This window comes from Magnolia sinica, chromosome 15 (assembly GCF_029962835.1).
Source record: "Magnolia sinica isolate HGM2019 chromosome 15, MsV1, whole genome shotgun sequence".
Classification (NCBI taxonomy): Eukaryota; Viridiplantae; Streptophyta; class Magnoliopsida; order Magnoliales; family Magnoliaceae; genus Magnolia; species Magnolia sinica.
Window position 1 is genome coordinate 25,421,300 of NC_080587.1, and position 24,394 is coordinate 25,445,693.

At 39.4% G+C, this 24,394-nt stretch overlaps 2 long non-coding RNA genes and 1 pseudogene across 9 annotated transcripts; 1 reads left to right on the forward strand and 2 right to left on the reverse strand.

Moving 5' to 3' along the window:
• The first annotated feature begins 1,095 nt into the window (after positions 1-1,095).
• LOC131227648 (uncharacterized) lies at positions 1,096-9,987 on the forward strand. 8 transcript variants are annotated; one of them, XR_009162403.1, is made up of 8 exons: positions 1,096-1,214; positions 2,116-4,671; positions 5,037-5,279; positions 5,588-7,113; positions 7,454-7,577; positions 8,992-9,097; positions 9,361-9,774; positions 9,864-9,987. It is a non-coding gene; the product is annotated as an uncharacterized LOC131227648 (long non-coding RNA). The 8 variants fall into 8 exon arrangements; XR_009162404.1 differs by lacking the exons at positions 8,992-9,097; positions 9,361-9,774; positions 9,864-9,987 and adding exons at positions 7,262-7,346; positions 7,856-8,167; XR_009162406.1 differs by lacking the exons at positions 8,992-9,097; positions 9,361-9,774; positions 9,864-9,987 and adding an exon at positions 7,856-8,167 and having other exon boundaries at positions 5,588-5,876; positions 7,033-7,113.
• Positions 9,988-10,272: 285 nt separating this feature from the next.
• Positions 10,273-22,706, reverse strand: LOC131226625 (DNA-directed RNA polymerase II subunit RPB1-like; annotated as a pseudogene).
• LOC131226626 (uncharacterized) lies at positions 11,923-12,999 on the reverse strand. The gene is made up of 2 exons (XR_009161951.1): positions 12,648-12,999; positions 11,923-12,496 (listed from the first exon to the last, which is right to left on the reverse strand). It is a non-coding gene; the product is annotated as an uncharacterized LOC131226626 (long non-coding RNA).
• Positions 22,707-24,394: the final 1,688 nt, after the last annotated feature.

The window sequence follows — 24,394 nt, forward strand, 5'->3', positions numbered from 1 at the left end:
ACTTGGATTCACGGTGAACACTATCAAATAACATGGAAAATTGCCATTATTGATAGACAAATCTCTATTGGTTGATCCTTAAAAAAAAAAAAACCCTTCTTTTGAGTTAGGGAGTTGAGCCACTGCCTCTCCAAACACCCCTCTATCTCGATCCCAGGCGACACCTCCAGAGAATGGGTACACTTCAAGTTTGCAGCAATCTCATGGGTAGCCCAATGTTTAACAAACTACAGAAACCTCGTGGGTGGTCCACTTAAATTTTGCAGTGGTTTTAACCATTCATTCATTACACTTTAGTGATCCGTTGCTTTACATATTTATGACCATGGCTAGTTAGCACTAGCCCGGTCCTATTTGCCTAAGCCCTGGTCCTAACCACATTAAAAAGCCATAACCAAAACATGATCTGAAAAAATGCTTTTGAAACCGCAATGCGCCACATAACCATCATCAATGTTTTTGGACCGCTGAACCATGCACCCAGCCTGTACAAAAAAACTGAAGGCTGCCCCCAAAAGCATCCCATACAATCTATACTGGGGACTACACCTCTGTAAATTATAGGAATAACTCTTATATGAGGGTAGGAGTATCAGAGCTTGGGACACGACTGCTTAACGATCATGCTGATAAGACGGTACTTAGCCATCACAGCAATTCCATTATTTCCATCCCATGAAAATAAAGCCACCTTTTCAGTTAGGACTTAAAAGAGTGGTGAATTTCGCATTGTTTCCTGCAACAGCCAAATAGACCAATCTGATGAAATGGCAATAACAGTGACTAGTGCTGCACTGCCCAAGCAAATATGGCGTTTCATAGTGAGGCTCCCAAGCACGTTAGTAGTTGATGTCCATGCAAAAAGCCTGTAGGCATTTTAATTCACTACAAGAAAGTGCGGCATATCCGGCACTTTTTTAGCGGCGGCCATCACCAACTGTGCACGCTCAGTCGACTTTTAAAAAAAGCCCTATCTCTCTGTCTCTCTTTACCTCTCACTGTCTCTCTCCCTCTCCATCTCCGCCGTCTCGTCTCTCCCTCATACTCTCTCGATCTCTCTCCCTCTCCCTCTCCCTCTCCCGTCCTCGATCTCTCTCCCTTCCTCTTCCTCCCCCTCTCGATCTCTCTTTCCCTCGTTTTCTTCAACGTGTTGTTCCTTCTTCGATCTCTCTCCAACAATCGAATGAAATTGAAGAAAGAAGAGAAAATCGAAGGTTCTCTCTCTCTCTCTCTCTCTCTCTCTCTCTCTCTCTCTCTCTCTCTCTCTCTCTCTCTCTCACTTCCCCTTTCGATTATCAAGCAGCGGCAGCCATATGCGCCGTTGTTCATGGCCGCTGACATCTGCATGTTAGTTGTTTGAAGAAATGCTTCAACCAATAACGTGTACCACTGTTGTACATTTAATCTCTCTGTTTCTTTCATACTTTTTTGGCCCATCCATGAGTGGACTAGCCTGATATATGGGAGGGGAACAATCAACATAGATCCACCTCATTAGAGGCAGTGATCCCACACATATACCACTTTAGACCATGTGTTTGTGTGGATAGGGCATTCCTCCTCTGTTTATTCACTTCGATGATCAAAACTGTTAATATGCTGGCCCTCAACCTGGATGGCTAATGGCTAGCAGATCTGACCACTCAATCTGACCATTAGAAGAACTTCAATAGACCTTAATTAAAGGCTTTGAAACCCTTAAAAAAGGATGCATCTTTAGACCATAGATCGGCCATCAATCAAAAGGATCAATGGACGATCAAATCACATCCCATTTAATGTTGTAATGGCCATGAGTTGAGTCAGATCTGACCACCTAGGCAGCCACATTTTGACTCACTTTTTAATTTCAGCACAGGACATGTATTGGGCAGATCCAGGAATGTGGTGTTTTGGTATGCATTGATGCATATGGATGTATTGCCTGTAATGTTGTGGATTGTAGGTTACTTGGCTTGGTTATGTCTCTATGTGTTTTGTGGGGAGCATTTATCTGTTGTTGAGTTTGAAAATTGATTTTTCAACTGATTTCTAATGTAATATAGTATAGGTTAATTGTTTCTGAAAACGTGATTTGGGATGTTGACTGGACTGTCCATCACCAAATTTATGCAGGGAGAAGAAAATTTGGAAGCCAGGCAGGGGAAAGCAACATTCTGCCACTACTTTTCAAAGATTTTGCACACCAATTTTTCTGGAGGTGTGTTTTGCACAGTTTGCTTGCTGCCTCATGAAGAGGCTTGTTTAATCTAATGTAACTATTTAAGTACTTCTCATGGCAAGGTGTAGATTATTTGAACTATGATAACTGTTACCATGATGGATCAAAGCCTCAATACAGGTAACATTTTTCTCAGAAAATGAGTTCCTGCTGCACATGTTTCAAGTACGGCCAAAACAGGAAGTCAAACAAGTGAAGTTCATTGGGATATCAAAAACATTTTTAATCCATTTTTAAAGAAATGGGTTTGACTAAATTGTTTCATTTCAATCAGCAATTGTCATGTTGCCATTCATATCCATCATTGTTGTCATTAACAATCCACCTGCAATGTAAATAAAAATTAGTTCATCTCATTTTAGTTAAGAGTATTTATGTTTCAGTGATCTTGGTTTATATAAATTATGGGTTATCAAGATTACTTTTAATCATTACCAAAGTCTCTAAATAAAGTATTTTAAGTCATTTTAAGTGGCAACCAAACAGGGCCTAGGATTTGATTTCACAGTCTAATATTTATTTACCTCTAGTAATTCCTTGCGACCTTTTTAAAATTTAATGTTATCCATGTCATTGATATAAGAATGTGAACCTTTCATCCATGACTCAAGTTTTTCCCAAGACAAGGTGTGGTTGTGAAAGGGTCCAGGGAAATTGTTTTTCATGATTGGTTGAAAGGTCAATTGACATCTCGTCCCATTTTGCTTTGTTGGATACCACACATAGTGAAGGTAAAGTGTCTGTTTACTTGTTAGTAAACATAAAGCATCTCTCCAATTACTGTGGCAAATGGCTGCATTATTTGAGTAGCTGTTGTTGGCATTAACAAGTCTGGAAGGGCTTTTGCAAACTCATCATCTCTTTCCTTGAGGTGGGAATTGAGTGGTTGTGAGAAGCTGGCATATTGGAAAGAGAGTGACAGTTCGGAAAGGTCTGAGTCCTCTTGGGAGAGGTTTTTGGTTTTGCAAAATGCAACAGGACTGGTAACAACAAATTAATCCTTTTGATGTCCATCTTTAATCATTTGATTTTTGATATGATTTTTTTTTTGTTTTAATGAATGCAGTAGTTGGCTTCATTTGTAGTATTGTTACAAAGGTTTAGCCTCACAAGGATATTTACTGTGTTCAGGAACCTATAATGATGTTGTTGCCCTGTTCTCAAATTGTTTCACCTGGACCTGTGTAAAGCATTTCTCTGACCTGTATGGAAAAACACCTGCGATTTCTCAACTACTGTTTTAAACTGATTTTTGGTGTAGCTGATTGGAAATTCAAAAGATTTTATTTTTGGGATTTTTTTATTTTTTATTTTTTTTAAAGTTTGAATACTGTTTCTGTGATGGGTTTGGCTGAATTCGTATGTTGTTGGATTTTTAGTAATGAAGTCTGATTGAGTTTACTTTGATTCTCTTTTTTCCAATTCGGTTTTGAAAATTTGAATGTTAGAGAAGTGCTACTGTGATTTGTCTGGATGTATTTAAGTGACTATTTTGTGTGTTCTCTACACCATAATGAGTCTTTTAGTTTACCTTTGCTAATCTACTGCTCTGCTTTTCTGGGCGAGGCAGACTCCTATGATAGCTCACTACCATTTTGAAAATGGTGGTGTCTCTACATCCTCAAATGTGGCACTCATGTACGTCTATACTATCCAGATCATCAGGACTGTGGGCACACTTTGGATGGAGCATATCACTAACGCCACACTGATCAAGCAACCCTACTTGTCCAATTGAGGGCGAAATGAGATGGTTTCTATCATATTTTCAGTGTAGTTTTTAGGATTATGCTCCACCAGCAATTCTGGATTGCCATATGGCTGTGCCATGTGCAATGTTGAAGTGTCACCACTCACCACCATTTTAAGTGGTGAACTATATGAATCTACCCTTCTAGGTGGTGATGCATGATGCATCTTTTTGGGTTTCATTGGTGCTAATGGTTTAGCAAATCCACATCTTAGTCTCATCCACTTATAGATTGTCAGATTCTAGTTTTTTTTTTTTTTTTTTCAAATGTTATTTTTGTTTTTCGTTTAACTGTTGTTGTCATTTTGTGGTGGGGCTTCTTCCCATTTTTGAATTGTTGGTAGTGCTTTGAACTCGGATACTGTTTCATTTTCATTTCTCTAATAATGTTTCTTATCACGTATGAAAATACTGTGTATTTTCTTTTTAATATAATTGTGTATGTTTCTGAATGGAGCTTGCACTTGTTGGTATGAGGTGGTTTTGGTTCGGCCTCGAAAAAGGCGGGACTGGAGTTTTTTGCTTCTTTTAACAATACATTTTCTTTTGGCAACATGTATCCAATCACCAGTGTAGTATCTAGCATGCATTTGAATTTTTGGCTGGAAAATTTTCTTCCTGCAACTTTGCACGCTGAGTAACTGACCTCAGTCCGAGCTCTCCAGTTAGGCAGCAATGTAGCAGTTTGTTCTCCATGCTTGTGAGTTTTATCACTTTTTCAAGGAAGATTCAAAAATTAAGCATTCATAGATAAAATGAGCATTCCTAAAACATTTGTGTAACATCTACGTAGTCTCTGTGTGGCATGAGGCCCACCCCACCATTTGTGTGGCATCTAATTAACCTATCCAATAGGATTGCTCTATCAGAATTGGGGTTTTCGTCTTTTGATGATTTTTCAATTGGGTTATTTTTTCTTTTTGATTTGGATGCAGAGATTTCCAGTAAAATCCTTTTTTTATTTGATTTGGTGTTTTAATACTGATTTTGATCTTCTTCTTCTTATTGTTTTTTAAATATAGCTAACATATGCTCATTTGAATTCTTTATCTGCCATTTTTGCAGGATTAAGAAACACATCATTTGCAGGTTAGTTCTCATTACACAAACTGTATACGCAAGGCAGTAAATTTTGTTAACTTGATATATGAAACTCGATTGCAGTTTATCTTTCAAAAGAATAGAGCAAGCCAAAAGACTTCCTGGTGACCCATGGGCTGAGTTATGTCTATTCCTAACAGAGCGAGCCATATGACCTCAAGTAGCCCAAAGGCCTAATGACTAGGCACATCCAAGCCTACCATTCTTGTAATATTTTGAACCTTGGTCGCCTCTAAATACGTTATCAAAACCGTTGATCTGATGGGCCTCAAATGGGTTTGCTGTATGAACTTCTATATTAAACAATTGCTGAACATTGTAGTATTTACCGATCTGGTTTTTGGGATTTTCTTCTTTCCTACTCAAAGTAGAAATGTTTATATAATGATTATCAGCTATTCATACAGCAAACACACTCATAAACGGCGAAATCTGGATTGAACTGAATTCTAAACAAAATGAATTGTAATTTTCACTGATTTCTTTAAAACTATAATTTGATTTTGGGTTTTCAGGGATATGTACTTCTCATAATCCAAGCACATAAAAAGAGCATGCGGCCGACATTGCCATGCGAGAAGTCGTCGTGTGTGAAAGGTGGCCAAGCTCTATTGTTTTACAGTGGAATCTTCTTAATGGCGTTGGGAGTGGGCGGGATTCGAGGGGCACTTCCAGCTCTAGGTGCAGATCAATTTAACCAGTAGGATTCCAAGGAGCTTTTTTTTTTTCTCGATAGCAGGCACATTTTTTAAAGAAAGCTCAGGGTCTTTGTCTTCTCTCTCCGAAAGGTTCTCTGATGGGCAGGTGAATTTGAATTTCCTTGGAGTTTTATTCTCTCTGTCATTTTGGGGTAGGCGATTTTGATTTGTGCAAAATGTGGTTATTGAAAGTGTCTTTCATGCAAGCAATGGATAATCTAGTGGAAATTATTTGCATCGATTTGGAGGTGGTTTGGCAGCTTGGATTTTGGCAATTTTGGTGCTCTTGAAGGAAACAAATATTCGCATGCTTCCCCTTTTGCAAGACTAATGGAGGGTGGTTATGCTCGGCAGCTTCTACAAGTAAAGTTGTTTTCTTGTATTTCTTTGTACTTCACCGTTTAGCATATAGATTGTGGAACCACAATATTTTTACTTATCAGCAACCATGTCTGAACAAATGTATTATTATTATCATATCTATTATTATTATTATTATTATTTGTTTCTCTATTGCTTTCTCATAATTCAATGCTTCAGTTTCAGCATATCCTATAATGTCAAATGTTAAAATGTCTCTTCATCCAAATTAACTCTCTTCTTTAACAATCCTACAGCACATTCACGTAATTTTTATATGTACTTTGTAATTGTGGGTGTTATATCTATATCCATGGCCATGATATGTTATTAGTGTTATATCAAGCAACCTTGGGGGCTATGAAGGTTCTGCTTGTTGTAGGTGTAAATGTGGAAAAGGATGAATTTTGTGTTGTACATTTGACTTAATTACAAATTTAAATTCATGTTTTCAGCTAGAAAAAGGTGTAGATGGGCTATGTGATAGTTTTGCTAGATTGGATTCACGTGTCTCTAGCGTGGGACTGATGATGCAGAAAAACTGAATTCTTCTACTTGTGGCAAGCAGAGGATCCAGATTCATGTTAACCCTTATGTCTTTTGTTGTTCTGTTTTTGAGACAGATTGCCAGATTTTGTTCTGAGACACTGTTTTTGTCATCTAAAAAACATAATTTCTTATCATTGATTTATGTTCTCTTATTTAGTAATTTTCAGGTAACAAGTTTTAGAAATTCCAATCTTAGTTCTATAAAATGGTTGTACATCTCGTTTGAATGATCAATAAAGTTACAAGTGGCGTGCTTTTACTTTTCTGGGAAAAACGTATTGTATTTTTTGTGAGTATGGTGTTTTTTTTTTTGTTGACTCCTGCTGATAACATTGTATTTACTATTTGCATAGGAAAAGGGCTCAGATGAAATTGTCTTCAAGGTGATGGGAAGAGTTATAAATAAAATTGTTATGATCGTGGAGCTGATTAAGGTGGAGTATCTTATATCAATATTCTATGTTTCCTTTTTTTTTTTTTTTGGTTTTTAGTAGTTCAGATCCAAGTAGTAAAGATGGGAAGGACCACCTATATTCATTATCAACTCATGTTGCTGGCTGCATTCTCATTCCTTTTATGCAGAGAAGGATTATTGGTCTCCATCAGAATACATCAGTTGGATCAACTGACATAACTGACAAAACTGTTTCCTATCACTTCTTATGTTGTTAGTCTCCCTATATATTGTTACACATACAATTTGTTATTGGTAGACTCTCATGTCTTATCCAATGGCATAATACACACTAATAATTAGCCATTTGCATTGATTAGTCAATGCCAGGTGTCACAGAGTTCGTGATAGCAGAACTGCTTTACTTGCAATGGATGGGATCCAAACCAGCCAATTTATCTTTACATCAATTCAACTGGAACGACTCGTGATGATGGTGAAACGGTATGTTGGTTCTCGTTTCCAACTTGGTTTAGTCTTAGACTCAGCTGGACAAGGTTATAGGTGCTTCAAATTTAAGTTTTCGAATCTCTACTGTTCCAATTTTCTGAGCAACTGTTGAATTTGTTCAATGCAAACCTGAATCTTAATTTTTTTCTAGATTCTGTTAATATTTGTAGACTTACCAGTCTGTTTCTTTTGTTCAATGCAAACCTGTGTTTTAAAGAAATTGATGGTTTTTTTTCTTTCTTTCTTTCTTTCTTTCTGGTCTGGCATGTTAGGTCCCCGGATGCATCAGGCTTTTTGAATGCACAATCCGTATAGTTGTGAATGGAATCAATAGATTACCTTGTCAAATTGCACGGCCAAGGCCAACTACACCCGATCTTTGGGCATGAGATGCACCATCCCCAAGTTTGTATGGAAAGAAAACACATTCCAAAGATTTCATTGTTATGTCATTCTCTGTAATCTGGCTTTCTAAAGTTTGTTGTTTGTTCTTACATTTCTCCTCAGAGTATTTTGGCTTTGGTCGAAATACATGTTTCCAAATGTTTGTAATGAGGAAGTGGCCTTCAAATTGCAATTATGTTCTTCACAGGTCCAACTTGGAACTTGGAAGTAATGTGACTGCAATTTGAAGCCTTGATGCACTGTATGAATGCTAAAGGAAACAACAACATGCCAATATGCTGGCTAATACTGTTACCTAATACCTAGGTAAATGGAAACAAATTGGAGATACCTTAGCTTCTTATAGCTTCCTAAAATCTGGTTGCTTGGGTGGTCATGTGTTGTGGGTCCTAGCTTCAAGTATGGTTCATGATAAGATCAGGCATTCTTGTGGGCCATGGCAAGGTGCACATTCTATGAGCATTATTATGTTTGAAGGCAGTATTTTGTTGAAATCTTAGTTGTAAGAATCTTCTATCCATTCTTGTTTCAGGATCTTGCTCCTACTATTTGACCTGCAGTTGATCCATAAGATCTTTTGACTCACAAATTCCTTAGATGGTGTACCATATTGACATTTAGTTGAACCCTAATGGGCAGATGCATTCTGCCAAATCTCAACTGGGAAAGAAAAAGTTCCCAAATCTCAACTGGGACAAAAAAAAGGAAGAAGAAGAAGAAGAAAGATAGAAAGAAAGAAAGGTGCCCAAATCTCAGCTTGTATAATAGTGTTGAGGTGGGAATTGTTCTATTCTTATCACAATTGAGATTTGGGGCAGAAAATAGCAGTGAAATGGAATCCCTGGTTAATCCAATTTATAATTTCTATGTCACTCCAAATGCAAGGCTGGTGGTTCCTGTCAGCACTGATTTGGTGGTACTTCGAAATGAGACCGTAGCAGATTTAATGTGGTTTCAGTTTCTTGCACTTATGGTCATTCTTAATCCATTGCTTGCTTCTCAGGTGCAAAATCAGATGTGCAATAAAGGAGGAGAAAAGAAACGTGCCTTCCTAACATTAGAGGAATTGCAGCAGTTAGCAGACGACACAAATACATACAAATCTATTGGTAATGAAACGATATTTAATGAAAATATATTTCTTGCTAATTCTGAATTAGAACGGCTAATTATTTTGAAAGAAATATAGGTAAGCAAACTTTTTTGTGGGATAGCATCGTAGAAAGAATGGAAAGGAAAATGGTGTCCTGGAAGTGTAATGTCTTGTCTCTGGGGGCGGAATTAACTTGATTAAGGTTTCACTCTCTAGTATGCCAATTTTCTTCCTGCCCTTATTTCTTTCTTCTAAATCTGTTATTTCTAAAATCGACAGGATGCGGAGAAAATTTTTGTGGCTAGGGAATGCTGAATCATTCAAGTTCCCTTCGCTCCAATGGCAGGAAGTTTGTATTTCATATGGTGAAGCAGGGGTGGGTATAAAAATTTGGAATTAATGAATAAGCCCTGCTAGCCAAGTGGATTTGGAGATTTGGGATCGAATCTAACAGCCTTTGGAGACAAGTGGTTGCTGCTTCTGGATGGTGGATGAAAGAGTCCTCTATGTACAAAACCTTGCTAAGTTGACCCCGTGCAGTCAAGAGAATGTTTCTCTCTTTTGGTGATGGGAATAGAATTAGATTTTGGCTGGATCGATGGTGCAGCGCAACTACCTTGGCTGAGGCTTTTCCTTTGTTCTCTATTTGCTCCAACCCTTTTATTCCTGTCAAAGATTGTTTCTTTCATAATGGTAAAGGTGGAATCTGGATCCCTCCTTCCAGAAGAAATTTCTCTGATGAAGAGATTCAGTAGTTTATTGGGCTTCTCTCCCTTTTGCAGCAGCTCCATCCCAATCCTAGCTCTGATGATTCCATGACTTGGAAGCTGTCCAAATCAAGAGTATTCTCTATCAAATCCCTCTACAACTCTCTATCTTCATCAGGACCACGTCGCCTATTCTTTTTTTTCTTTTTCTTTTTTTTATAATGAGAAGGATTTGCTCTATGGCTACGGTTTTTTGGAAGCCTTAAGGTCTATGTCTACGGATATAACCGTAGCATTTGACCATTTTTGAAAAACTTACGATTAGGAGCGTCCAGCACAACCGCGGGTAAAGGTACCTGACCGCCAGGAAAGGCTTTACCGATGCAACCTTTACTGGCGGTTACCTGACCACCGATTAAAACCGCCGGTAAAGGCCAGTTTTCTTGTAATTAAAAGACATTCATAAAAAAACCACACTTGAAAATAGTTCAAAAGCGTGCATAGTTTTATTAATTACATCTTCACTTCTCAATCTTTTTTTGACTTAGAAGGAAATTCTATTTTTTTCTAGATCTTCTATGGGCAGTAGGAAAACTGCTCATATATTACAAAAATAATAATAAGTGTCTGGTGTTGGTTTTTGGGGAAATGGATCATCCATCATCATCCATCATAAGCACACATGATAATCCATGAATGTCTTAAACAGACTTTCATGAGATGAAGAAATGCTTCTGTTTATCCCCTGGTTCTGGGAATTGGCTGAAAAAAAAATAACTCAGTTTCTCTTGTCCACTTCAGCGACTGCTGCCCTCATCCTTATTGCTCATCTGGGGAGTGTATTGGCTGGTGGATGACGGTGAGTACCCCGGCGCAGTAGGTGAGTAGCCAGCACTAGGACTGAAAATAGAAGGTGAAGTACTAAGCTCATGCCACTTATGAAAGAAGGTAACTTGGAGAACACTAGACAACTGAAATCCACATAAAAGACACCATACCTGTACTGTGGAGAACTTGGGCTGTAATCTGGGCCAACGCCTGAACTGTATGGACTGCAGAACAAAAGGGCAAAGACTGCTGTTAGGTACTGTTTCGACATGAAAATCCCAATGTAAGAAAATTTCTACAATCATCGGACATAACATCAGTCCCACATCAGCTCTAAAGAGGCAAAGATCTTCGAGATCCCTGGGATTTTTTCTTTTTATTATTATTAACTCTGCCCATTTACTTCGAATTTTTACATGTGCCATCAATCATGCGTACCAAAAGCACATAGAATCAAACTAATCAACAATCTTTCATCAATACCACACAACACTGGCTACAACTAGTTTCCCTCTCTGAGATTCCAAGGCACGGGTCTTTGGTAGCAAACCCAATCCCATGACATGAGAGCCAAAAGATTCTAAACCGGCTTTTTGACCACACTGTTTTATGCATTATCTTGTACCATAGTTACTCAAATGCACAAATGCTCAAAACTCTGACAGTTAAAATAGTTTGTGGGTCCTGGACCAAGAGATTCTTGTTAGTATGCCTGTATCCCATCTTATACATTGATTTGTGGTAATTAAATGAGTTCGAGTAAATAAACAGTGATGCATTGATGTTACACTGATAATTTGATTTTAGTTTTTTCTTCTTCTTTTTTTAAGCATATAAAGTGCCCGAATCAAGAGTTCTACCTGCAAGGTAGACACATGAGTTTATTTCATTTCTAAATTTGCTTGGATGGGTTGCGTGTGCAACTTCATCCCAGGGTAGCAGGGGTGGGTGATTTTTATTTTATTTTTTTGTTTGGGGTGTGTGTGTGTGTGTGTGTGGGTGTTGTATATCCTCGTGATCTCAGCACTAGACATTGGAAATAGTTTTCTAAGTTAAGGTCAACCAATGGTTTGTGACACTATAAGTCATCATATTCATCTGAGCTAGCATCCCATGGTTTTCAAGCATCTCTAGTGGAATTAGTCCGGTATCAAATCATCCAAGGATCACTTGAACTAATCTAAAAGGTCAGCAATCAGCCACAAACATGTCCCAAGACCCAGTTATTGGAAGTATCGTACGACAGAGTTTTCAGGATAACTACATCTAGATGTAGAAATTAGAGAGGGGGGACAAAAAAAAGGACTTTTTTTTTAACATCTTTAGACTATTTTAATATAAAAAAATATTTTAAATACCATTCATCCATTCACGGATCTAATCCCAAACCCATGGATCTATGAATCTATGATCTTGAGTTGAAACCAGCTAAAACACCAAAATGTTTAAAAAAGAAATCTTATCTCAAAGATGAGAAACCGCAATGGGTATTTTCCATCTGAAACTTTGGAAGGCAAATCCAAAGATTTGAAAGCGCATTTATCTTGAAACGGATGGCAATAGTCTTCAAAATCTTACTCTCCTATTGAACTTTGGAAACAAGAAAAAAGGGTGAAAATGGGCTTTGGAAAAACCATCCTCGTATTTATAAGCTTCCGACAGGTTGCATTGTGCAACTCTTCCTAATTAGGTCCATATCAGGTTGAATTGTACGGTTTGACCAGACTCGTCTTGAGACGAGTCGGACCAATTAGGGACTTAGTCATCCGATTTTAACATATTGGTGGTCCTAGACTCCTAGTCGCACCAATTCCACCAAAACTAATATGACTACGGTGCGCATGACATCCAAAACCATGAAACATCACATGGCAAATTAACTTCTTTTTTTTATTATTTAAATTTTAAACACACTCACACACACCCCACACACTCACGCTAGTGGAATTTCACCACCTGTGGGTACTCGAACCCTTGACCAGGCGTTGAAACTCCTTAAGAGTCTACCACCGGAGCAAGAGTAAGGACCACTTGCCAGCATGTTATCCCATTAAAAGTGTGCCCTGATTTCTGTACAGTTGGTACAAGTTCTTCCCTAAAACTAACATAAAATTCCACAGCAGTTGAGATTTTACCAAATAGTGTCTTGAAGAACCAAAATTCTCTGATGTTGCTCCTTAAGGGAAGAAATTGCATAAATGCCCTTATTCAATTTTTCTTTAAAGAAGTGGATAATCGAGAATTGTGGGCACCATGGTATTTGTTTGACATCCAAACGATGCAACAGATGCACCTGACCATGATTATCATACAAGGGGAAAATATGGCGGATCCAATCATAAGGTAGGCCAAACCATAAGAAAATGATGTACACCACTCAGAAACATCAGTATGATGATTCAATTGGCCAGATTTTTTGTTCTTCTGATCACCATGATTGGTTTTGGACAGGTTGGATGTTATACATATACCATGCAGGCCCCACGATTCTTGACTTTGCTACTTTTAAAAGAAAATTTAAATAATAAAATAAATAAATAAATTTAAAAGATGAATTTTAATATTCCGTCCTCTTCATCATGGGTGGTAACCTTATTGTTACTATGCCAAATATATATATATCCACATTCTGAATCTTAATATAACTAGATTAGGTTACCCACTCTTGCTTACTTCAGGACCTCATACCCTGGGACCACTAGAGGTATCAACTCCTACCCTATTTCTTCACTTGTTCCAGTTTTTTCCCTTTGTTTTCACTTCTATCGTTCTCCATTGAATCAACAATTCTGTGTGTTTTTCTTCCGTACTCTTGATGAACCATCATTTATATATAGATGTGTGAGGATTTGTTGTAATAAGCCCTTCATTGAGTAGGAGAAGAGTTTGCTAGTGCATACATAGGAAACCAAACATGCCCACCAGAGCAAGCATGTCCGCACCTGTGCATGCATCACAATTCCCATCCACATGAAAAGAGAGCACAACGTAGTTCACAAGCAACACAAAAGATGCTTTGAAGTAGTGAGAAATTTACCTGCTGGGACTATACGTAGGGCTTGCACGAGAATATGATGGCGATGTTGGCGAATATGATGGTGAAGTTGGGCTGCAATAAAAGCAAATATAGAAGTTAAAGTACATGACAGATAAAGGGAAGATGAATAAAAAAGAAAAACAATATTAAAGTTGACAATCCAATCTCAGCCTGTGACTTGCCCATGGTTGGAAACAGAGTCGAGTTAGAAATCATCCCAACAGACAGGAAGAACTTAATGTAACAAATAAGAATCAGCCAATGCTCAGCAGATACAAGATGACTGAATGGCTGCTGAATTGTTCTTGTTGGAGAGATCAAAAATAATTTTTTTTCTTTTTTTCTTTTTTGGAACAATGAGTTCAACTCATCACAATTTTAACTGATCACAACCCACAAGATCATGTCCAGCGAATCACTGAGGTTTCAACTTTGACAACAGCAAGTTTCTCTTACCTGTAATTTGGAGATGTCGGACTGTAAGGACTGGATGGTGACAATCTGGGACTGCTTGGGGAGTACGCCAGCGATGGACTGTATTTTGCAGAAGGGGGATTGTAACTTGGAGAAGTAGGACTGTAGCTCGGAGATGTTGGGCTGTAGCTTGGCGATGTTGGGCTATAACCAGGAGAAGTTGGACTGTATGCAGGCGAGGTGGGGCTGTATGAAGGCGAGGTGGGGCCGTAGCTTGGCGAGGTGGGGCTGTATGAAGGGGAGGTGGGGCTGTATGATGGCGAGGTGGGGCTGTATGCAGGAGAGGTGGGGCTATAGACTGGGGAAGTCGGACTATAAACTGGAGAAGTAGGGCTGTAGCTTGGTGAGGTGGGGCTGTAACTTGGTGAGGTGGGGCTGTAGCTGGGGGAGGTGGGGCTGTAGCTGGGGGATGTTGGGCTGTAGCTGGGTAAAGTAGGGGAGTAAGATGGGCTTGTAGGAGAATATGCAGGACTAGTAGGACTATAGCCTGGAGAGCTAGGGCTGTATGTAGGTGAAGTGGGACTATAACCAGGCAATGTAGGACTGTATCCAGGTGAGGTGGGACTATAACCAGGAGATGTAGGACTATATCCCGGAGATGATGGACTGTATCCTGGCGATGAAGTAGGAGAGAAGGCCATCCCACCAACATAAGGAGAAAACTGAGCATCTGTAATGGGTGACAAACGGGCATTTGGGCTAAACAAATAGCTTGGTGACGACATGCCTTCATAATATGGAGTTCCAGACATGGGTGAACGGGAAGGTGTCATGCCAAAATCCAAACCCTCCATATAACTAGGAAGCTGAAGTTTGATTGCTTGCTGCAGCATCTGATCATTTAAATACAAGGCACAGTCCCCTGTGCCAATGGGTGCAAGCTGCCCAAGCATAATATTTTCAGTGACGCCTCTGAGATGATCTGTCTCAGCATACAAAGCAGCATCCAGAAGAATGTCCACAGTTTCCTCAAATGAACATCTCATCATTGGCCCAGTGTCATTCCGATTAATGCCATGGCGGGTGATGGCCATTAAATGACCACGGTAGGTCATAGTGTCACATAGAATAGCCAGGTGCCTGTAATTCACGTAAGACCCATCAAAAGATATGACCACCCGTAACTCATCCAGCAGAGATCGACGTACAGCCTCAATTCCAAGAACTTCAATCACTTCGATCAAGTGATTACTTGTTGTCCTAGTTGCATCAACATCTTCATGACACATAACAGCCAATAGATTGACACCTTCTGTGTCCAACATCCATTCTATTTCAGGTTTAAACCCTTCATTCTCATCAAACTTATTTATCTTTCCAGACTTGATAAACACCTTGTTGATGTCCGGGATGCCTCGTAGGGCCATTTCCGTCAACATGTTGCTCTCAATCTTCTTGAGGAAGACATCATCTTCGGCAGATTCATCTTGCATCTCCCCCATTGGAGCTTCATCATTCATGATACGTATACGAAGAATTAGCTTCTCAGCATTGTCATCATTAAATGTACAAGTCAAACCATCATCAAACTCGAGGTTAATCTTCTCCGCAATGTCTGCCATGCTCAACTTCTTATCCACCATCATTTCACGATTCAACTCTATGCGAAGCAGCCAAGGAGAGATTTTCTCTGGGGCGACCTCTTCATCTGGCATTTCATAATAGGACTTCACAAACTCAGCATCCTCTTCGATGATGGTGCTCATAGGATCTGGATCATACCACACTTCAGTTGCTTGTATTACACTGCGTAAAGTGGTGTATTCCAAAGCACACTGGACATTCTTTGCCCTCTCTTTCGTCTTGTTGACTTCAGGCTTTAGGTACACAGAAAGTGAGGGAGTTTTAATTTTCTTTGCAACGTTTATGATTTCCCTCAACCTAGGAACTCCTAGAGTAACATTTTTGGCACTCACACCAGCATAGTGGAAGGTATTCAAGGTCATCTGAGTGGCTGGCTAACCTATGGATTGGGCAGCCACACAGCCAATCATTTCACCTGGAGCAACCAATGATTGTAAGAATCGAGATTCTATCTCACCAATTACCCATTCAAATGCTTCACGAGTTAGCCTGTACTCTTTCAACACACGCTTACTGGCGAATGTGCTACGAAGCAGAATGTTGAAGAAAAGGGTTGCATTTTTCTGAGCTTCCATGCTCAGAAAATCATCACCTGGAACGACTTTCAACCTTTCCTGAAGCTTGTCAACTGCTTTAACAATCTCCATAGGGTGCATGTCAGATGGCCTTCTCAAGTCAACCTTAAATGTCTTTTGAGCATTCCAGATAAGCCTCTTGAGGTTAACAGGCATAGGCCATGAGTTATCACCTGTAGTAGCAATCTCTGTACCAAGCTGGTATCGATCTGCTTCCAGTTTCTGAACTTCAGCATCAAAAACATTGCGGAACTCCTGGATGGTTTTCAAATCCTCAACATGCTCAGGTAACATGTAACTTGGATTCCAATTGGCATTGTCAAATTCATACCTGAAAACATTATCGAACTCATGCTTCTTCATTTTCAGAGAATCCAACTTCTGTGATTCAATCCAAACAGCATCCATACCATCTTCTCCATACAAAAACTGAATCACATCCCCTAATGAGTTCCTAACAGTACCATCATATTTGACCATAATGTCTTCCATAGCCTTCACGAGTCGCCTCTGAATATACCCCGTCTCAGATGTTTTCACTGCAGTGTCAATCAGACCTTCCCTACCACCCATAGCGTGAAAGAAGAATTCCTGTGGAGTCAGCCCGCGGAGATATGAGTTCTCCACAAAGCCCCGACTTTCGGGTCCATAGTCATCTTTGGTGAAATGTGGTAGCGTCCGATCAATGAAACCGTAAGGAATTCGTTTACCCTCGACATTCTGTTGTCCCACACAAGCAGTCATCTGTGAAATGTTGATAAAACTTCCCTTTGATCCTGCTGTCACCATAGCCTTCAGATTGTTACTTTCTGATAAGCTCTTCTGTGCACTACTCCCAGCATCATCACGAGCCTTATTCAGCACCTGAAAGAGAATGTGTTAAGAAATAATTCCAAGTATAGTGGGGAGGGGGAAAAAAAAAATCATTCAGCTTGCGCACCTGGTTCACCCTGTTCTCAAATGATTCCATCATAGTTCGCCCGGGTTCTGCCTCTAGCTGCTTTTCTTGGGCAGCCTTAATAAGTTCCTTCACTTCATTCTTCGCTTTCGATATTGTTTCATTAATTTTTTCCATAGTTGATGCATCTGCAATTGTGTCCCCAATTCCAATACTAAATCCATTCTGCAAAAGCCAGTAGTTAACAAGCCACTGTGTGTGGCCCAAGAATTTGCGGGCAGCATCTGGACCAACCTCTTCCCTGCACATCCAAATACAAAATTGACACAAGGTAACACCAAAAGCATCCACATGGATCACAAAGAAAAAGGGAATAAAATCAAAAGTGGAAACCAGTCACAGGTCACATACCAGATGACATGAATAAGACTACCAGTAGATGCTCCAAGGGTCTTCTGGCAGAGAGTGCCAGCAAGCAGCTCGCCTCTCTCTATTCTAACTTGTGTATCTCCTGGAGTGATAAATCCTGTTTCCGCTTCTGAGTGCCATGCCGAGGTTCTTATGAGGTTTATCTGCTTGGGAATGATCAGATTGAACACTTGCTTTCCTGTCCAAAGAGGTCTAGGCTTCAGAATAGTTGGAGCAGGTATTTTCCCATCAAAATCCTCCCACCACATCAAGATATTCATAAAGACATCCTGCCAAAATCCAATCCGTATTTAATTTCCCACAATCTTAGAAGACAATACTACTAACGGCAAAGAAGACAGAAATGAAACCAAATCACATGATATTACCTTCTCAATGAAGGTATCTCTTTTAGTTATCTCCCGGGATCCTAAGAGTGTATCCTGGACAATACCCATAACAGGGCGATTTGATTGAGGTGAGACAATGCATTTTGGTACCATCATCAGCTCCAAGACTTCTGCTCTAGTTTCAAATGACTGAGGAACATGCATGTTCATTTCATCCCCATCAAAATCAGCATTGTATGGAGAAGTTACAGACAAATTCAAGCGAAAAGTTGAGTATGGCATGATTTTGATTCGATGCCCCATTATAGACATTTTGTGAAGACTAGGTTGACGATTGAAAAGAACAAAGTCCCCATCATTCAAGTGCCTCTCCACCTGCAAACAAGATGGCACATTTTCAACAAGGTGAAACCATGATTGCTTGGCAATAAAGAATGAAAAATAGATAATCGTGTACCTTATAACCAAGCTCCAGATGATGATCACTACTTTTTTTCAAGTACCGAAGATCAAGCCTCTGTCCGTCTTCCCTTATGATGTACTTGGCACCAGTTTTACCAGGAGGAGGATGGGGCCCATATTCTACAAGTTCCTTCAACCTGACAAGTACAGGAATTATTTTCAAACTACATATATGAAATAGAAGGGAAAATTACATAATAAATAGAACTAGAAAAAATAAAAATAAAAAATTGACACCTCTCAATGTTATATGGTGTCACAGTTTCTGGATATGTTAAATTAAGAGCAATACTCCATGGCATTCCAAGTTCATCAATGTTAATTGTCGGATCTGGTGTGATGACAGTTCGTGCTGAAAAATCCACACGCTTTCCCATCAAGTTGCCTCTAATCCGACCTTCTTTAGCCTTAAGCCGACTGCATATGGATTTGATAGGCCGTCCTGACCTCTGTGTAGCCTGAACAATAAACCAGAAATCAGTCAGTCAGATTCCTCGTCTAAGGCTTTTTGTTTAATTCATCATCTAAGAGTTAATGAACATATGTTATGCATACCCTCGGCTGACCAGGAAGCTCATTATCAAAATATGTAGCAATATGAAATTGCAGTAATTGTGCAAATTCTGAGATGATGTGGGCAGGAGCTCCATTTCTCTCCTGCCTTCTCAGATTCTCGTTGTGTCTAATAATCATCGCCAACTGATGTGTCAAGTCATCCTGTTTCCAAAAAAACAAACGTTCTGGACTAAATTAATAGCAGTCATAAAATATGTTGGACAAAGGAATGATATTTTTGACAGCACAAAAATTTAAAATAATAATAAATAAATAAATAAATAAATAAATAAATAAATAAAACCTTGTTGATTGTTGGATAAAAGTGTAGCGATCACCATTATCAATTCAGAATTAGGAACGTGTAAGCCAGACATCGACAAATACATTTTAATCCATTTCACTCTGTTTAGAATGGCATGAAATGGAACTCTAAAAAGTTGTATCAAAAAGAAGTGTTCTATCAATAAACCCTTGAACATGAAGAACTTCACCAGTATAGATAAGAAGCAGATAAAACAAGATAATGAAACTTGCAAGATCGCAGAAGCATACCTCACTCCTAGAAGACGTATCCATCATCACAGAAGGTCTCACAGGAGGAGGGGGAATTGGGAGGACTTGTAAAATCATCCAATCTGGACGGGCATACTTAGGATTCAAACCCAACAGTAGGCAGTCCTCATCACTTATCCGCTTGAGAATGCTTAGAACCTAGAAAAAATAGAAAACCATAGGAACAAAAATGATGATAAGTACAGTATTTTAGCATGCATGACAGAGAGTGACAAAAAGAAAGAGGAAGAGCATAGGAGAGGTAAGAAAAAAGAATAGACATGCAGAAGAGAGACCCTTTCTGCAGAAAGCTGTTGTTTTCTTTCCACAGGTTCAGGAAGCTGCTCTTGATCATCATTCTTTTTCCTTGTAGCCTTGTATTCTGCAATCATTTTCATACCTTCAACAGTGAGCTTTGGCTGTTGAGCACCACAACCCCCTCGGCGCTTCTTTACCGGTTCTTCTAAATCTTGATCTCGGACCTCAATATCATCACCACCTTCACATTTTGTTTTATTCTTACATGCATCCAAAACCTTCTTGAGTCGATGTTTTGGATTTCTAATTTTCTGAGATTGCTTGAATTTGTGGTCTTCCTGAAAGTAGTATAAAAGTAAGATGTATTTGAAAGCTCTGGGTATTGGTATGGCGCCAGCAATGCAACTAACAAAGAAAGCAACCGAAAATGACACACAGGCCTATAAAAAGGTGCCTCTGCAGCAAGAATCCAGATTACTTCTATAAACACAGTCACTTCATGCCTGACAAAACCTACACAAGGATGAATTGACTCCACGTATGCAGTCAGCCCTAATGAATCCTGACAGGAAGCATATTTATTGGGCCCAATGATGGATGTGGGCTGGAAGCATAGGCTCAAAATCTTGTGGGCCAACCAACAAGAACGAAAATAAATAGGGTCAATCATCCAACAGTTTCTACACCTATTGGATGAATGTCATCATGATAGCATGTCTACCCATTTATGTATTAGTGTGCATGTTCTAGTCCAAATTGTGGCCTGCTTTAGATAACCCATGAGTTAAAAATGGCTGATACATTGAGCACAGGTTAAGCTAGTTTTGAGAGCTTAGTCAAAGTTGATTTAGGAAACATTTTTGTCCAAGGTTACTTATAGAGTTAATTTCTTGGGTGAAAAAAAAATAATAATAAAACAAATAGAAAGTCTTGTGGGTTTGAATTATGAAAGAAAAAGAATCCAATATAAGATCGGAAACCAAGTCAAAAATGTCAAAGATGTTGTCTTTGAGTGGTAATTTCAATTAAGAAACATATAAATATGTGAAATATCTGGAAATCCCTATTCATTGCCTTACAATTTTAGTTTCTTTTAACAAATTGCTGAAATTTTGAAATTCACCCTATTCATCACAATATTCTTTTCAAGAAGAAGATGTGAAATCCATACAAGTTTATCTTAAACTGAAGCTTATTATCATCAATCAAACACAGTGACCCATAAACTCCACAACAGAAACCATTGATATGATGATATCATATAAACTCCATATCCTTTTTATTCATCTCATCATCTGCTCCCCATTATAAGAACTAAGATTCTTCAAGGGATCCACCAATTATGCTTTGACAATCTTTGGTAAATCCAAATGACCAATAAATCCTTTTTAAACAGTGAAACAAGAAAGACATTTTCCAAGACAGATAGGGGTGCATTTGGTCCTGGTGTCATCCTGGTTGGACCTCCAAGCATCACCAAAGGTACTTGGTGCTTGAAGCAGCATAGTAAATGGAACACGCATTAAGCAGGCTATCTTTTCCTACTTTTAGCACCCCAAATAACGATTAAGATAAGCATACAGTCTCTTACACAACTTTGGATTTGATCTTATGCCAATCTTCATTTAGATTCAGCGCATCCTCTCCACCTTGGAGAGCAAGAACATGTGACACTTACAGTGAGTCTCTTACATAATCAAACAATTCAACATTTCCTCAATACAGTGATGTGTTACCATAAAGAGTTGCACAGGGATTTCTTTTCCACTTTTGTTTATTTGTTTTCTTCTTCTTCTTTTTTTTAATTGGGAAGGTCAGCTAGAACCTGAGAGCTGAATGTTGAATAAACAGCCTGTCTACCGTTGAGGTATGGGCTAGAACCCTTTTTGTCTTTACTTGCACAAGGATTCCTCAAGCTAAAAATTCATAAACAATACTTGAAAAATGGGGAAAAAGAATACCACCACCACATTCTAATTTTGATGGCAGTGATATTCATATTGATTAAAATGCAATTTTAGTCAGCCACTAATCCTAAACATAGCTAATCAAATCCAACAATTCAGACCAAAGAAAACCCAACAATCTACAAAGAAATTGCAATAAAACAATATTAATATTGATGTACTCATGAAGTATAATTCAAATTCAAATTACAGCCAATCAAAAAACTCAAGATGCATACAGACAAAAGGAACAAGCCACAGCTCAGCTAAGAAACTACCATAAAACATAGAACGAAGAATTTATAATGGGTACCTCATCAACAAGTATTTTAGAGCAATTAAAGCAGACGCAGCGCATGATAGAGAGCACGGTTTTCAAGAACCCGATATGGAACATGGGCTTGGCGAGCTCAAGGTGCCCAAAATGACCAGGGCACTCAGCCATGTTCGCCATGCACGTTTCACACTTCAACTTACGATCAATGGTACCAAGCCGAGGATCGCTGAGGCCACCGGGCTTCGGCTTTCCACGCTCCATCGTCTCACTGTGCTCGATCTGAACAACCGACATTTGCCGCTGCAATAAACAAAAAACGCCTCGATGAAAATGAAATCCCCATAAGAGCAATAAGGGAATTGACATCGGTGATGATCGGAGATTACGATTTCATCAGGACTGAGGATGCCGAACTGGACGACCCGGACTTTCGCGACCTCCGCTGGGGAGTACGGGAATCGGATGTCCATGGCGACGGATCAGCTGGATTGTCCGCGATTGCTCAAGTTCGGGTTAGGGTTTTCAGGAGAGGTAGATTACTGGAATTAACGATTGATCGAGTTAGGTTTAGGGCTTTCAGGAGAGGTAGATTCGTGGAATTAGAGATAGGGTTTTTCCCTACGGCTTTTTTTTTTTCGGTTTTCGATTGCCGGAAGAATCCCTCTCGTCTAGGGACTCCGAGACGGTACTGCAAAGAGTACGATAGTAACAACAATAGGGTTGAGGATGTATTTATAGGCAAGGGCGCTTCAGTGGTACCGGTACCACCGTAAGCTTACTGTGGTACGGCGAAGATGTGGGGCCCATGTGATGTACTTATTACCATCTAAACCGTCCATCATATGCTTCCACAGAATCTAACTCCATTAACGGAAAATAAGATTGATCTAAAAACTATGGTGATCTCAGAACAAGGAACAATGTGAGAGGAGATTAACTCCCTTGATTCTCAATGAGGCTCAGATGAATTGTAGAACAGCCTGATGTTTTGTCTTGACCATTCATCTAGAGAAGATGAAGAGTATGGAAGGCTTATATTGTGTATAAACCACGTTGTGGGCCCCCATGAAAATTAAAGGTGGGCGTTCCTCTAAAATCCTCCGCCTGTTTCGTGGCCCACCTGATTTTACTTTTGAGATGATTATTGGGTCGAAAATGTAATACGAGGATACACATCTGATGGACAGATCAGATTTTTTGAAAACATTGCGTGGGTCCCATTTCTGCCCGGTACCACCTTAGGTTATGGTGTAACCGGTACCACCGGAGCGCACCGCCTCAGTGGGGCGGCTATCAGTGAGTTTCCATGAACCGACCTGGCAAGTGCAGGGCGGTTTCCTCAGCTCACAAAAGGTGAACGCAGGTTGCTTCTGACCCACCGATCGGAGGCTAAGTGGAGTCGTCGGATTTTTGTGAGAAATTAACACCGTCCATCTATTTTTCTAACTTATGTTAGGGCGCGAGCCTAAAAACAGGGCATATCTTAGACTCAAGTGGGCCATACAAGGATAAAAAGCGAGGAAAATGCCTATGTTCAAGCCTCTTCTGGATCGATCTTGATGTTAATATGCCATATAAATCATGATATTTATATAACATCCAAACTATTAATAAAGTCATTCCCACTGGGATGGGATGAACGGACAACATAAAAATATGAGTATGATCCAAAAATTATATGACGGTATGAATGTTTCAATAGTGAATGTTCGGTCTCCGATTGTTTCTTTTCACGTGACCCACTTTGAGTTTTGGATATGTCCGCTCATGTCAATTTGAGTTGGAAAGAGAGATGCACAGAGTGGATTTCTTACAAAGATCGCGCCCTACCTAGCTTCCTAGAGCAAGAAATGGCAATCCACTTTTTAGAAAAATGGTTGCACAAGAGGATATGGGTTCCATTGTGAGTAACTCGTTGGGGCTAACCATGATATATGTGTCTTATCTTTGAGATCATCTGTTTTTCCAGCTCATTTTAGGGCATGAGCCTAAAACTAAAGCATGTTTAAAACTCAAGTACGGAACAGTGTGACGGAATACCTATATTGAAAACTTCTTAGGAACCACCGTAGGTTTGGATCAAACTGATATTTGTGTTTTCCCTTCTATTTGTGTCTATGTGACCTTATGAATAGGTTGAATGATGAATAAACATTATTATGAGCCCTAAGAAGGTTTCAATGGTGGACACCATTGCACCCCATTGTTTCATGTGGTGTAGTTTACATGAGCTTTGGACATGCTTTAATTTTTGACCCATGTCCTAATATGAGCTGGTAAAATGGATGGATGGCATGGATAAGACACGTACATCATACTGGGCTCAAGCATGGATAAAATACATACATCATGGTGGGCTTTACATGATTTACTTAGCCTACTGAGTTACTAGACATGTA